The 16,062-nt window shown below is 43.5% G+C and overlaps 1 pseudogene; it reads left to right on the forward strand.

Moving 5' to 3' along the window:
• Positions 1-377: 377 nt before the first annotated feature.
• Positions 378-15,358, forward strand: LOC140455110 (zinc-binding protein A33-like; annotated as a pseudogene).
• Positions 15,359-16,062: the final 704 nt, after the last annotated feature.

Raw genomic sequence — 16,062 nt, forward strand, 5'->3', positions numbered from 1 at the left:
CGGTCCCAGCACGGATCCCTGCGGTACCCCACTGGTCACTGCCTGCCATTTCGAAATGGAGCCGTTAATCACTACCCTTTGTTTCCTGTTAGCCAACCAATTCTCTATCCAATCTAGTACTTTGCCCCCAATCCCGTGCGCCCTAATTTTACTCACTAACCTCTTGTGTGGGACTTTATCAAAAGCTTTCTGAAAGTCCAGGTACACTACATCCACTGGATCTCCCCGGGGGAGGGGGGGGAAATTCCCTGGACTGAACCAGCAGCGAGCCTGGAGAAATGGTTGGAACGACACCAACAGGATTCCCACTCGTCTCCTGCCCCATGCTGCAGCCAATTCTGGGCCTGCCCTTTTGGAAGGATGTCAAGGCCGAAGGGATGGTACAAGGGGAGATTTCCCAGAATGGGACCAGGGATGAGGCTCTTCAGTTCTGTGCAGTGACTCCCAAAGTGAGGATTGAGAGGATCCTGGTGGATTGTAAGGGAGAGGTAGGAGGCGCTGGACAATATGTTTCAGCTTGTGTTTCCCCCAGAGTCAAACACAACTTGGCCATCCGTGCCTGGGGCTGCTTTGGGACTGAAGGATATGAAGGAGAGCAGCAGGCTGCCAGTCACTCCCAGGACAAAACCCCCACCCCCTCCCATCCTCTCTCCACCCACCTACCCCACTCCCAACCGACCTTCCCTCTCACCTCCCGGCTTCAGGGATTCCCTGTCGCTGCTCTAACGCTGTTTATTCCTCATTCTGCTCTGGGGGCTGTCTCCGCCTCTCCGAGTGGGCGGGGCCGAGAGCAGCCAATAACAAGAATTCCTTGAGGATTGCACTGACCTCCCTGAGGGAGTGACTGAGCTGAATGTGTTCTGCGGCGCAGGGAAACTGAAACTGAAAATAGATGGAATCCGGAAGTGCTGAGGGTGGACATGGATATCAAACAGGTCAAAACAATGACTGCAGATGCTGGAAACCAGATTCTGGATTAGAGTGGTGCTGGAAGAGCACAGCAGTTCAGGCAGCATCCAAGGAGCAGGAAAATCGACGTTTCGGGCAAAAGCCCTTCATCAGGAATACCAAACAGCATGGATTTCAAACAGCATTTCCTGAGTTTGACCGAGGAGGTAATCTGTCCCATTTGTCTGGATTTCTTCACCGATCCGGTTTCACTGGAGTGTGGACACAACTTCTGCTGCTTCTGTATCACCCAGAGTTGGGAAAAGCAGGAGAGAATCTCCTGCCCGGAATGTTGACAGGAGTTTCCAGACAGAAACCTCAGGGTAAATCGGGCCTTAGCGAATCTATCTGAGAAAGTTCGAAAGTTAAGTCGGAATCCGCAAGAGAAGGGAAGTAAACGTCACTGTGAGGAACATCAGGAAGAACTGAAGGTTCTTTGTGAAACTGATGAGAAATTGATTTGTGTGAATTGTGTAGTTTCCCGGGAACACAGGGAGCACCGCTTCATCCCGATTGAAGAAGCGGTTGGAATCTACAAGGTAAAAGGAAACCGATTCCATCTTCTGATTACTTCATCACATTTTCATGATCTCATACTTTTATTTTCTGATTTTCTCTCCCAATCCCAGGATCGGGTGAAATCTTCCTTGGAATCTCTCACAGGGAAGAAATCGGCGGCTATAGAAATGGAGCGGCAGCAGAAACAGAAGATTTCCCAAATTCGGGTAAAATTTCCACGAGCTCAGCTTCCAAATTTGATTCCCTCCTTTGTTGTGTTTTACTGCAGAAGCAGATTGTCTCTATATTTGCTCTTTTAGGTGCAATCCCAAAATCTACAGAGCTGCATCAAATCCGAGTTCACTAAAATACACCAGTTTCTCACTGAGAAAGAGCAGCGTTTACTCCGAGATCTCAGGGAACAAGAGGAAAACATTCTCAGAACAATGCAGCAAAATCTTGGCAAAATTCAAAAGAATTTAAATTCTCTTCAGGAGAAACTCTCAAAGTTGGAAAAACAGTTGGAACAAAAAGATGGAGTGATATTTCTGAAGGTGAGGGATTATATTTAATTTTAGTTCACGGAAAGTAAACTCAGAATGTAATCCTCATAAATTGTTCCCATCCTCCGTCATTCCTCCAATATCCCTTTCTGCTCCTCTTTCCCTCATGTGTTTGTCCACTCTCCTGTTTCATACATTTTCCTCAATCTCATTGATGATTGTGGGTCTCACTATTGAAATTCTCCTCACGATTAAAAGGCTAAATTAGAAAAGCAGTCGATAATTCACAGCTCCAGCCCAAGATGCAAGTGATTTATTCACAACCATGCGGAAAACCGTTCAAATTACAAGTTGGTGTATTTCAAAAATATTGTTTATTCATAAAAACCTGTATATCCATACAATATTATTAGAGCTGTTCGATTCTGTATAGTCTTTACATATAGAGTCAGATTCAGAGAGATACAGCATGGAAATAGACCCTTCAGTCCAACTTGTCCATACTGAACAGATATTCGAAATTAATTTGTCTCAATTTCTTGCATTTGGTCCATGTCCCTCTAAACCCTTCCTTCCTATTCATATACCGACCCAGATATCTTTTAAATGTTATAATTGTATCTGGGAGAACAAACAAACCCAGTGTATTTCTTACTTGTACAAGACAATATTTACAAACATTTGAGGCACTGGGAGGGTCTGATAACTGAGTGCACCTCCATCTAACTTCAGCAGAAAGATTTTAGGTGATGGTCTTTACCCACTGCGCCTTGCAGCAGCTGCCCTAGGCTTTAGTCCATCTCTCAACACGTGGTCCTGGACCTTGGAATGTGCCAGTCTGTAACACTCAGTTGAGGTCAACTCCTCGCCCTGGAAGACCGACAGGTTTCAATCAGACCAAAGAGCATCTTTCACTGAGTTGATGGTCCTCTGAGTACAGTCGATGTTTGTCTCACTGTGTGTCCCAGGGAACAGACCGTACAACACAGAGTCACGCGTCACTGAGCTACTGCGGTTGAAACTTGACAAACGCCACTGCAACTTTCTCTAGGCTTTCTTTGTAAAGGCACATTCCAGCAGGAGATGTGTGACAGTCTCTACCTTCCACAGCCACTTCAAGGGCAACGTGTGCAGTTGGAGAGACTCTGGGGATATATGAAAGATCTCACAGGTAGTACCCTTCTCACCAGCAACCAAGCAATGTCCTGGTGCTTGTTAAGAAGTTCTGGCAATGCCTTTGACAATCTGCTCAAGGAACAAGCCGACAAGACCCACCCACTCATTTCCTGCAGGCTCTTGGGGATGATCTGTGCTGATCAATTGTGGTTAAAGGTGTTTTTGTTTGTAAATTCCTTCCTGGAGGACAGGTGATATGGAATGGTCCAACTACTTGGAGCGCTCTGCTAATCCAAGGCCAGTCCCACCCTTCCCAACACCAGGGACAGGTAGAACCTCAGTACATAGTGAGACTTGGTGTTTGGTGCAGCTTGATGCAGCCACACACAAAGGTGGCCATCAGGATGAGGGTGATCTTGGGTATATTCTTCCCCCCATTATCCAGAGGTTTGTACATGGTGTTCCTGTGACATGCCCAGCTTCGACCTCCAGATGAAGTGGAAGATGACTCGGGTAATTGCAGCAATGCAGGTTCTGGGAATGGGCCCGACCTGCCCCTCATACAACAGTGGGAGTATCTCACACCTAATAACCAGATGTTTAACCTGCAATGGAGAGGAAATGCTGCTCCCAAAGGACCAGTTTCTGTCTTACCTTGGCAATACTCTCCTCTCAAGTATTTGTGTATGCCCCAGCTCCTCTGAGCATATTCCCAGCACCTTCAGGTAATCTGTCCTGATGGTGAAAGGCATGAAGGATTGGTCAGCCCAGTTCCAAAAGTACATGACCTTGCTCTTGCCTTGATTTACCTTGGCTGCTGAGACCAGTTCAAACTGGTCGTTGATGCTTATGAGTCTGTGCACGTGACAGCAGATCTGAGCAGAAAACAGTGACATCATCCATGTACAGGGGGGCTTTCCCTTGTAGGCCTCCGCTGCCTGGAATAGTCACCCCATCTCAGGCTGACGTCCTTCCTGATGGACTCAGCAAAGGGCTATATACAACGCACAAACAAGGCAGGAGAGAGTAGGCAGCCCTGCCTGACTCTGGATCTGATAGGGAAGCTGTCTCATTCCCACCCATTAATTGAGACTGCACTAAGGATGTTGGTGTAGAGCAGTCAGATTCAATTGCAGATTCCCTCCCAAAGCCCATTTTGGAGAGCAAGTCCCACATGTCAGTGTGTGATGTCCTGTCAAAGGCCTTTTCCTGGTTCAGGCTGCTAAGGCAGGTATCCACCACCCCTGTCCTACAGGCAGGCCATTGTATCCCTGAGGAGCACATTACAAATAGTCTGGATGTTTATACACAAAGCACAGTTACATACCTCATCCTGGGTAGACAATCTACTTATCACTGGGCTGGGTACATTTGACAGGTTCTAACTGCTAACTAAACCTTAACATGGCTGTGCATCCTTTCAATAAAATGCAGCCTTACGAGAGTTAAGTGAGGTAAAAATATTTGATACTCAATGTATGCTCCCTGAAAACAGTGGAAACACACAGTCACACAGCATGGAAACAGACCCTTCGGTCCAACCAGTCCAGGCTGTCCATAATCCCAAACTAAACTAGTCCCACCTGCCTGCCCTTGGCCCATATCTCTCCAAACATTTCTGATTAATGTACTTGTCTAAATGTCTTTTAAATGTTGTAACTGTACCCACATTCACACTTCCTTTGTAAGTTCACTCAACACACAAACTACTCTCTGTGTGAAAGAAGTTGCTCCTTATCGTTTTTTTTAAAGTTTCACCTCTCACCATAAAAATATGCCCCTTAATTTTGACATCCTCTTCTCAAGGGAAAAGACACCTGCCATTCACTTTGTCTGTACCCCTGATTATTTTATAAACCTCTCAGGTCACATCTCGACTTCCAGTGAAAGAAACTCCAGCCTATGCAGCTTCTCTTTCCAATTCAAACCCTCCATTCCTGTCAACATCCTGGTAAATCTCTTCCGAACTCTCTCGCTTCACAATATCCTTTCTACGTCATGGAGACCAGAACTGGACACAGTACTCCAGAAGAGGTCTCACCAATGTCCTGTACAACCTCAACATAATGTTCCAACTCCGATACTTAAAGGACTGAACAATGAAGGCAAACATTCTAAATGGCTTCTTAACCACCCTGTATACATGTGAGGAAAACTTCAAAAGAATTATGAATTTGAAAACCGAGGTGTCATTGTTTTACAACACTGCTCAAGGCCCGACCTTTAATTGTATAAATCCTGTCTTTGTTTGTTTTATTGAAATGGCATACCTTGCACTTATCCAAATTAAACATAAAATGTTTTAAAAATTAAACACAATTTCCTCATAGTTAAATACCTGACTTTCCAATTAGGTGTCGCTAAATAGCATTTCATGTCCTGATTGGTCAGAAGGTGCAAACCTGACTCTTCAGGAATTGGACCTGAGAATTAACTTTGCCAGTGTTCAGTTCCTTTGCCTCAGGTTCATTGGCTAGTACTGACATGGTTTTGTGTTATGACCTGAAACTGTGTGGAGACACCTGTTTTCTTTGGGAATTCTATGTGTCAAATTGCACTGTATTGCAACAACCTAGAGAGTTAGAGTTTGCATTTATTTTATTAGCAGTCAATATTTTAAAGGGGAAAAGCATCGTTTGTGTTTTTCATTTCCCTCAGACACCTATCCCATGTGGGATGCAGTTCTCTGTGAGTAACTTTCCACACTATGGACTATTCTGCTTTAGCTCTTTATTTCCTTGCTATCCCTAATACTATTGAGGTGTTCTTGTCTTTTATTTTACACTATTTTGTTTCACTTCCCTCTTCACTCTCTCAATAAAGACATTTCTCATGAACTCCCCATTCAATTTATTTGTGATTTAGATTGTTGGGGCAGAATGACCAAATAAATCATTCAATACTTCTAGCATCAAAGAGTTCATTGAAATTTCACAGGTGGCAAGAGACTGTCTGAAAATCCAGAGTTCTTCAATGAATAAAAGAAAGACATACATTTCTATACACATTTTCAGCCTGCCTTTAGCAATTACAAAGCAATCATAATTAATTAATTAATTACATACACTTCCAATTTCAGAAATACTGTGACTGCGTGGCCTGAGATGGACAGGCACGTGGTCAACCCACAGGCCTCTATGTTCTCATGAAGCTTCCCAGATTCTCTTATGTCCCTTCTTGGGGCTTTTCATAGTGGATGCTATATTCAATCCTGTTAGCCATACTCCTTCTCAGACACTTGCCAGCTCCATTCGTTGCCAAAAATTTATCACGAAGGACCTCTTGAATTCTGTCATGCAATTCATTTTTCCTACTAATCTTGCTATTGGTGATATAAAGGATGCTAATTTTTATGAATTGTTATAAAATTTGTTACATCAGTTCCAATAAAGTTCTATGGTCATACCTAATGTTAGAATTCTTTAGCTAAGGATTGTGAGCAGTTTCTTTCTCACCCAACCTTGGAATGTCAATCAAACACAGCACTTCTATCTTGTAACTATAATTATAACAACTTCTTTGCACATGCTGTAAGTGGGATTTTCTTTATATAAGTGTGTAAATCTATAACTAATTCAGAATCTATGCCTATCATTATTTGAAGAATCTTGACTAAAATCTACATTTGTAACAGATTTACAAATTAAATGTAGGTTTCTGATGTGAAATGCTCTTATCTATGTCCCCTGTGTAAGCAACTGCAGCTGCATCTTCAGATAACTGTGAGGCCTGCTGTGCCATCTCAATTCTGTTATCTTGCGTTCACAGAGCTACCGTTGTTATAACTTATGCAGACATATTTAACAAAATATTTTACCAAGTTCTCTAGAGCTACTGTAAGCCATGTTCTGCTGCTTTTGTCATGGGCAACCACTGGCCATTTAGTGCTGCTCTCAATCATGGGCTGCTCTAACAGGATTATGTATTTGAACACAGATTTTCTGGTTCCTTTGAGGTGGAAACATCTTCACTGAATCAAACAGATCAATCCCTTCATAATTTTTAACATCTAAGTCAGATCTTCTCTTTTCTTGAGTGAAGTCGGTTAATGTTTACTGGCACCCTTTGCAATTCCTTAATTTTTACTTTACTTCCTCCAGTGCTTCAGTATGTTTTGTGTGCCATTCTTATTCTGTTCCAGAACTGCAGCAATCAGAAACAGCAGCTTGGAGCAATGTGAGTGTAATTACTACTTTCTTGATAAAGTCAGTCAGTCTCTGTCAACTCAGATTTGTGCTTTGTTTATTTCAGGAGGAAGTATCTGGGAAGATGAGGTAGGACATGCACTTTACTGAAACTCAGTGCAAGTTGGTGAAATTGCTCAGAAAGGTTTTCAATGAATTTATGATAATCTTTTTAATATTTACAGGATGAGCCATGACACTGGTAATGCACTGTCACTAACAGATGGTGGCCTGTCCACTGAAAGCTTGAACATCATTTTACCATTTCCAGTGTGGAGAGAAATGGTGGAAGCTATTAAACCTGGTAAAGCTCAGCTAAGTTTCTTTGTTCTGTATTTATATTCTGTTATTTGGATTATTATGTTTACAAATACCATAGATATATAATTAAGCACTTAGTTAAAAAGAAAGCTGGATGATAATGGCTCAGACTGTCTTTGACATCAATATAGCATGTAACTTGGTGTAACATAAAGAAGCATTAAGAAACTTCAGCAAAACTGAGTCAATAGGAATCGGGGGAAATCTCTCCACTGGTTAGAGTCAGATCAAGCACAGAGGAAGATGATTGTGATTGTTCAAGATCAATCATCTCCACTCCAGGACATTTCTGTGGGAGTTCACTAATAACCCAACCTCAAAAGCCTTCTGCAGTAAAGAATTCCCCGGATTCACAATTCTCAGAAAGAAGAAATTCCTCCTTATCTTGTTCTTAAATGTGTAACTGTTTACTCTGAGATTATACCCTGTGGTCCGAGGATGTCCAAGAGGTGGAATGATGTCCTTCCACAGCTACCCGGTTAAGTCTTCTCAGAATCAGGTAGAGTTCAATAAAGGCAACTTCTCATTTTCTGTATTCCAATGAGTACAGGATCAATTTACTCAACCTCTCCTCATATCATAGCCCTTCCATGCCTGGTATCAACCCAGTGAAACTTCTCTGTAGGCCTTCAATGCCAAAATACTTATTCTTTCAAAAGCCATTTGACGATAGGAAATATTTGAAGTCCCTGCTGCCCATTATCTGTGACCACCACCCCCAGGGGTCCATATATTGTAAAATATGTTCACAGTATTGCAGCTGTGTCTGACTAATGCCTTGTCTAGTTTTAGCAAAACCTCCCTACTTTTCTACTCCATTCTCTTTGTAACAAACGCCAACATTTCATTTGCCCTCGCGGTAATCCACAGAACATGAATGCTAGCTTTTTGTGATTCACGAACGACTACAGAGTCTCTCTCTTCTGTCGCTTTCTGTGGTCTCTATCTATTAAATGACATCCAGCTACTTTATATTTCATGCCAAAGTGTATAATCTCACATTCCCTCACATTACCTTCCACCTGCTAAGGTTTCTCCCATTCACCTAATCTGTCTCTATTCCTCCACAGACTCTTTCTGTCATCCTCACTGAAATAACTCCACAGAGGCCTGTATCCCGTCACCAAACCACCCTTTGCTTCTACTTGGAAAGTCCTTGACACTGATCCAGCTCCCTCACAGCCAGCACTGAGAGTGACAGGAGGTCTGACACTCCTGTTTATATCTTGCCAGCCAGGACTCCCTGATTGGACCAGATTAACAACCCCAATCAGGGAACTCATTTTTTTTCATACCAACCTGGCCAAGCTCGTCACAATCACTACATCCCTTTCCCTCTGAGCCTGAGGACACAGGCGAGTTCTTTCCCTTGCAGCTCTGCCTGAAGTGTTTTTGACACCGGCTCAGATTCCTCCGATTCTGCCTTGGATAAGGGAAACGTGTAACATACAGCAGCTCTCTCCTCTTGTACCCCAACCATCTCGGAAGGAATTCATTCTCTTCTTCAGGTGGCAATGTCCGCTATGTCCATCTTTGATTCTGAGGTCTCTTCAACCCTTAGTGCTGAGGGAGAGCCCATAGGCCCTGCCAGCCTTTCTGACTGTTCCCAGGAGCCGGGCACATTTTGCTTCCGCCCTGTTTGTGAGTTTGCAGCTTTCATGTGGTCCACATGCTTGTTCAGGACTGTTGCACCTCCCCAAACTTTATACATCAGTGGACCTGACCTCACGTTGACCACTCAGGATCATTCAGGGTCATTTCCTGCACCAAACATTGTTCCCCAAAGTGAAGTGTCTCTGTCGTTTTGCGGAGTCTTTGTCTGTCACTGGTATTCCTGATGCTGTTTTACCCTCCCCCTGCCTCCACCCAGGTCCAGGAAGATCAGGTTTAACCTGGTGCCGAGTCTTCACTCCATCAGCAACTCTGCTGGTGCGATTTCTGTAGCTGCATGAGGCATGGTCCTCTTATCAAATAGAAACTGGGACAGTTTGGTATCTGGTTAGGCTGCAGGTTGTTTCTTTAAGCTCGCTTTCAAAGTTTGGACTGCTCTTTTTGCCAGACCATTGGATGATGGATGGTATGAATCTGTTCTTATATGTTGAATGCTCTTTGACTTTAGCAAGTCCTCACTGTCCCTGCCAGGGAATGATGGCCCATTATCCGTGACCAACACTTCCGGAAGTCCCTGTGTTGCAAAAGACATGCGCAGTTTTGCTATCATCGCGTTTGACGAATGAACGCTATACACATCCAACTACATTAAGTGGGTGTCCACAATGACCAAGAACATTGACCCCATGAAAGGACCTGTATAATTGACATATAACTGAGTCTGTGGTTTACCTGGTCATTCCCAAGAATGTTGTGTCCTTGTTGGCACTCTGGGCACTGGCCAATCAATGCATCCAATACTGGCCACCAGACACAAAAAGTCTCGCCAACATTTTCATATTGTAAAGCCCTGGAAGAGCCGAGTAAAGTTCAGCCGGGATTTGGTGACAACCTTCACACAGGATATTTACTCTTGCTTCCCATAATAATATGCCATTTTCTACTGTGATCTGATCTCTACAGAAAAGTTTTAGTTCTGGGTATGATGGCCCTTTGGTTTCCCCCATCACCACCAGCTGTTTCAGTTTTGCCAGGACCAGATCTTTCTGCATCCAATGTCTGATATTGTCAGCTGTGACTGGAAATTTGAAACCATTTTGGACTCATGCAGTGGCAGTACCACTGGATGTATATCTACCAGTGGGAAGCAGCTCAATGCATCCACATTTGCTCCCTGGCCTCCCAGACAGTGTTTCAACTTGTAATTGTATGGACGTAACATTAGAGCCCACTGCTGAATTCAGCCTGAAGGTATGGGCTGCATTGCCTTGTCCTCTTTAAGTAGACCTAGCAGGGTTCTGTGATCCATTATGATTACAAATCCAAATCCAGAAAGGTATTGCTGGAACTTCTTGAGTCCAAATATGGCCATCGAACCTTCCTTCTCATATCTGGGCTTATTTACGCTCTGCATTAGCCGAAGTCCTGGATGCATACACTATTGGGTGTTCCTCTCCATTGGGCCAACCATGAGCTAAAACTACCCCGAGACCATCCGGGGAAATATCACTAACAATACCAGATCTCAGTTGAGATGATTGTGTGCCTTTCACCTTTGAGGGTGATAGCTTTCAGGGAAGTGAAGAAACAACAATGGCTTCGCGGTGCAAACATTTCCAAGGCAGATCCTTTTTTTGGAGTTGATGCAAAAGTGCCAGGATGGAGGCCAGATTATGGATGAACTTTCCATAATAATTCACCAGCCCAAGGAAAGCCCTCAGTTCAGGTACAGACAAGGGAGCAAGGGCACTTTTGATCGCCCTCACGTTATCTTCCAGTCAGTGTAACCCAGTCTTCTCGTCTCTGTAGCTCAAGTAGGTCACTTAGGGAGCTCGAAACACACATTTTCCCTTCTAAGGCATACTCCCACCTGGGAGAAACATTCAAGGACTGTGTCCAAGTTCTCTCAGTGCTCCTTATTGGTCTTTCCTGTTGTTCGCACATCATCTAAATAAATGGCGACCTGAGGTAGACCTTGTAAATTGTTCTCTGTTGTCCAGAGAAAAATTACACAGGCTGATGATACCTCAAATGGCAGACTCGTGTTCTGGGAAATTGTTATGGGTATTAATTGTAGCATATTTCTGGGAACCATTTTGAGCTACAATTGCAGGAATGCATGACTCATGTCTGGTTTTGTGAAGGACAGCCCACCTCCCCTCCAGCTTTGTGTATAAATCCTCTGTGTGAGGAATTGGGGATTTATCCAGCTGTGAACTGCGGTTTGTTGTTTGTTTCAAATCCCCACAAAGGCAAACCGACCCATTGGGCTTCACAATCAGTCCGACCGGTGCTGTCCATTCCGCAAACTGGACTGGTTTGGTAGTTCCTCCACTTTCCAGCTTTCTGATTTCTCCATCTATGTTTGCCCATAAAGCAAATGGCTCTGAGTGACCCTTGCAGAATTGCTTCCTGGTCAACATGCAAGGTGGCCCTGTGTCCTTTGGTAGTCCCTAAACCTTCCTTAAAAACGTCCAGCTCGACATTAGGACTTCATTCAGGCTGCCATTTACTAATCGAGAAATGTTGAGCCAGTCTCCGTGAATCTTTCTCAACCAATTCTACCCCACCCAGCTTGGGCCTGACCCTTTTACTGCAGTTAGTGGGAACTGAACCAGCTGCTTCTCACAAGACCCTGGAACCAAAATTGTCCCCTTAATCTGGAAAGGTTCCCCGATATAAAGATCGAGTTGATGTCTCGTGCAAAATTAAGTCCAAGGTGAAGTTTGTTAATAAAACTGGTTTTGCGATCATTGAAATTGTTCCATCCTTATCAACCTCAATAACAACCAGGTGACCATGTAACCAGTCATTTATTTTGATTGGTTCCGATTTGTTTGTTGCTAAGCAATTTGACTGTTCCAAACCAGATGCAGGTGGACTATCCAAAGTGGGCAATCTCCTGGATACCGGGCGATATATTCTCTTATGCAATTTAGGTTTAGTTGGACTCTTTTGCTGTCTAGAGTCCACGTATGAGCAGCAACTACAATGGTTTGCCAGCCCGAATCATGAAGAGAATTTGAACTGAGGCTTGGTTTTGTTTTTGGATTTTGCCTTGGGCTGACCGAAGGACCCTCTGTTGAGAATATGTCCTGAGTGAGGCTCGGCAATTGCCTTCACTGCAGTGGTGTTCCCAAGCTTAGTCGGACTGGGGAGAGTTGTGCTTCAGCTATTAGGCACTTTTGTATGGTTACATGATTAATCCCACACACTAAATCTGCTCTGAGCAGCTTCTTCAGAGTTAAACCAAAGTCACATGCCTCTACTAGTCTTAATCTTGTCAAAAATCCTGATAAGGATTCCCCTGGTTCTTGAATAGCCGAGTAAAAACAGTATCTTCTCAAAATTGGAGGAAACTTCCAGGTGGCAAATCTGTCAACTCTTGAAAGGTTTTATTATCGAGTGTTTCAGGGAAAGTTAAGCTCCTAATTACAGAAAAAACTGCAGGTCCACAAGCTATCAGGGAAATTCCTCATTGCTTTTCATCTCCTCCAATGTCATCTGCGTGTAAAAACTTTTTATCCCCATACTGCACCCAGTTTTTGATGGCAGAATCAAATGAGTCAAGCTTCCCAAATATTGACATGATGCTAGACATGCTTACCCCAATTCAAAGACAATTCTTGTGAGTGAATTTCTTCAGGAGCATGTTTTACTCTCGTTGCCACTGAAATAACTCCACAGAGACGAGTATCCCGTGAGCAAGTCACCCTTTATTTGCACATGGAATGTCCTTGACACTGAGACAGTTCCCTCAGAGCATCAGAATATCTAATACTCCTGTTGTTATCTGTCAGCCAGGGCTCCCCGATTGGACCAGATTTAAATCCCCAATCAGAGAACTCACAGTCGATGAGGGTCACCTGACTAACCTCAATACAGTCACTACACTCATCACTTGCCTTCCCACCTGTTCAGTTGTCATCCTTAGACTTGACTTTAGTCCATTCACTTTCCTCATCCAAGTCATTGATACATACAGTTCATAAATGTGACCCAGCGATGATCCCTGTGGAACCCTGTTCCAGGTTGCAATCCTGAAAATGCCCCCACAATCACAACTCCCTGTCTTCTATTAGTTAGCTAATCATCAATCCATGTTAATATATCACCTCCAATACATGGTCTCTTATTAAGTAGCCTGATGTATGGCACCTTATCAAATGCCATCTGAATATCAAAATAATGTTACATCCACTGTTTTCCCTTTATCTTTGTTGCATATTACTTCTTTTAAAAATTCTAGTAAATTTGTTAGGCATGATTTTTGATCATTTTATGTACACTTTGCTGTTACATCTCTATAATAGACTTTAACATTTTCCCAAAAACAGATGCTGACCCAATTGGCATATAATTACCTCTTTTATCCCAACTTCCTTTTTAAATTGTTACAGTATCAGTTTCCAATCATCTGGGACTTTTCCAGAATCTAGGATACCTGGATGATTATGCACAATGCATCAATTTTGTAGTTACCCCCTTTAATACAGGCACACAATCCTTTATCTGAAATTCCAAAATCTGAATTTTTGTCATGAAGTGTGGAGCGTCATTTTGGCGTGTGAACAGGTGACCCATCTCCACACCCAGTCGAACCACCTCACTCTGATGTGGCTTGGTGGCGTGGCCCAGCACTGGCAGGCGTGAATTATGTCTCAGCGCCCGTACTATTCACACCTGCATCTGCTGTTAGGTAATAGTGTTTTCATTTCACTGTGAAAATGTCATTTATTCCGAAATCTGAAAAATTCCGAATTTTGAAAAGCAACTGGCCCCAAGGATTTTGGATAAAGGATTGTGTACCTGTATTTGAATATACAACTCACCACAGTGAGGGGATTTATCAGACTTTAGCCCCATTTTTCTCCGAGCACTTTTTTGTCGAGTGATAGTTGATGAATTTTTTTTCTCTCCTTGTTTTTCCCCGACATAATTTGTAATTTTGGGATACAAGTAGTGAAGACTGATTCCAAGTTATATTCAAGCCCCTGCCATTTCTTGATTCAATGTTATTATTTCCTCATCTTCATTCTCTAAGTGGCCTGAGTTGACTTTGCTTCTCTATTCCTTTTTTATATACGTAAAGAGGCGATCCACATTTTTCACAGACACATGTTCTCTTCCCCCACACATATATAACACCCTCAAACATGCCTTTACCCCACACATCTCCCCACCTTGCTCACACATGTACTCAGATTCCTTCCATCCTCACATCTCCACGCACACATCGACTTCTCGACAGCCACACATCCACCCACTGACTCATGCACATCCACCCATACACAGACATCTCCTTGACTACCATTCAAGTATCTCTTCCATGCACACATTTCCCCCATAAACACAAGGCCATCCTCCCACATGCATGTAAGATCCCCACAAATACATCCCCCAACCTTTTACATAACCCTACAGACATTCCTCTCCATTCAGAGGTGTACGTATGTATATACACACACACACACACACACACACACACACACACATTCTCTCTCTCTGTCTCTCTCTCTCTCTCTCTCTCTCTCTCTTCCTCTCTCTCTCTCTTATATCTATGGACTGTCTGCACTTCTGTTTTTATCTCCTAGTCTCTGTAATCCTGGATGAGGAAACAGTGAGTCCCTGGCCTGAAGTGTCTGAGGATCTGAAGATTTTGAGATGGACCGGGACCCGGAGGAGACTCCCTGACACCAAGCAGAGGTTTACAGACCGACCCTGTGCCCTGGGATCAGAGGGATTCACATCGGGGAGACATTACTGGGAGGTGGAGGTGGGAGGGAATCAGGACTGGATTCTGGGAGTAGTCTTAGAATCTGTGGAGAGGAAGAGACGGGTTAGCTTGATCCCGCAAACTGGGTTCTGGATCCTTGGGCAGGATGGGAATCAGCTTTATATGAACTGTTCCCCTCGAACTCCTCTCCGTGTCAATCAGATCCCCAGGAAGGTGGGAGTTTATCTCAGTTATGAATCTGGGACAGTTTCATTTTACAACGCAGACACCAAGTCCCATCTCCACACCTTCACTGGGAATAAATTCACTGGGAAACTTTATCCTTTCTTCTGGACTTGGGATGAAAACCATTTTCTGAGAATCTGCTCCGATTCCTATCTGGATCTGGGAAAAGCGCAGGGTCTTGGAATCTTTTCATCCCTAACATCAAAACAAGCTGACCCTGGGAAAGGTCAGAGGTCAGGGATTGGGGTTTAAAAAGTGCCATTGACAACAGGTTGGTTCCTAATGTGAATTTGAATTTCCTGATTATATTTTGTAAAATCCTAATCAGACTGTAAATAAAACATGTTTTGTGTTTGAGGAAATGAAAAAAATCTTCTGGTATTTTAAGTTTCTTACATCATAAGTAACAGGAAATACACAAATAGTTATTTTCAGTGAATCGGGCAGTTTGGAAATCTTGATTTTTAATGTCACTTTTCTACCATGCTGCATGGAACAGAAGTTACTGATTCTCTAAAGACCTGTTTTGTCGCTGGAGATTCAAGTGTAGTGCCAGTTTCAGCCAGAAGATGGTGATGATGAGCTGTACAAAGATCAGTCCAATTTGACACTGCAGTCCTAGACCCTGCTGCTGGGGACTGAGGGCAAAACCACAAACACAAAATGCAGGATCTGTTTCTGTATTAGCTACCTTACACCTTCACTCAAACTGCCTTCCATCCCATGGCTTCAGTTCCTCATCCGCCAGGTTCATTCACCTTTAACACGAGGGGTGTCCAGCACTCTGGCCCCAAAACCATCTTGACCTGATCCTGGGGCTGGCCCTTGGTTATTGTCATTCTGGAACTTTCTTGGTCATGCTCTCTGACTGTCCATTCACAGTCTCACTCCCTCTGACTGATCCTCCAATCGTAGGCTC

Source organism: Chiloscyllium punctatum, chromosome 30, assembly GCF_047496795.1.
Source record: "Chiloscyllium punctatum isolate Juve2018m chromosome 30, sChiPun1.3, whole genome shotgun sequence".
Taxonomy (NCBI): domain Eukaryota; kingdom Metazoa; phylum Chordata; class Chondrichthyes; order Orectolobiformes; family Hemiscylliidae; genus Chiloscyllium; species Chiloscyllium punctatum.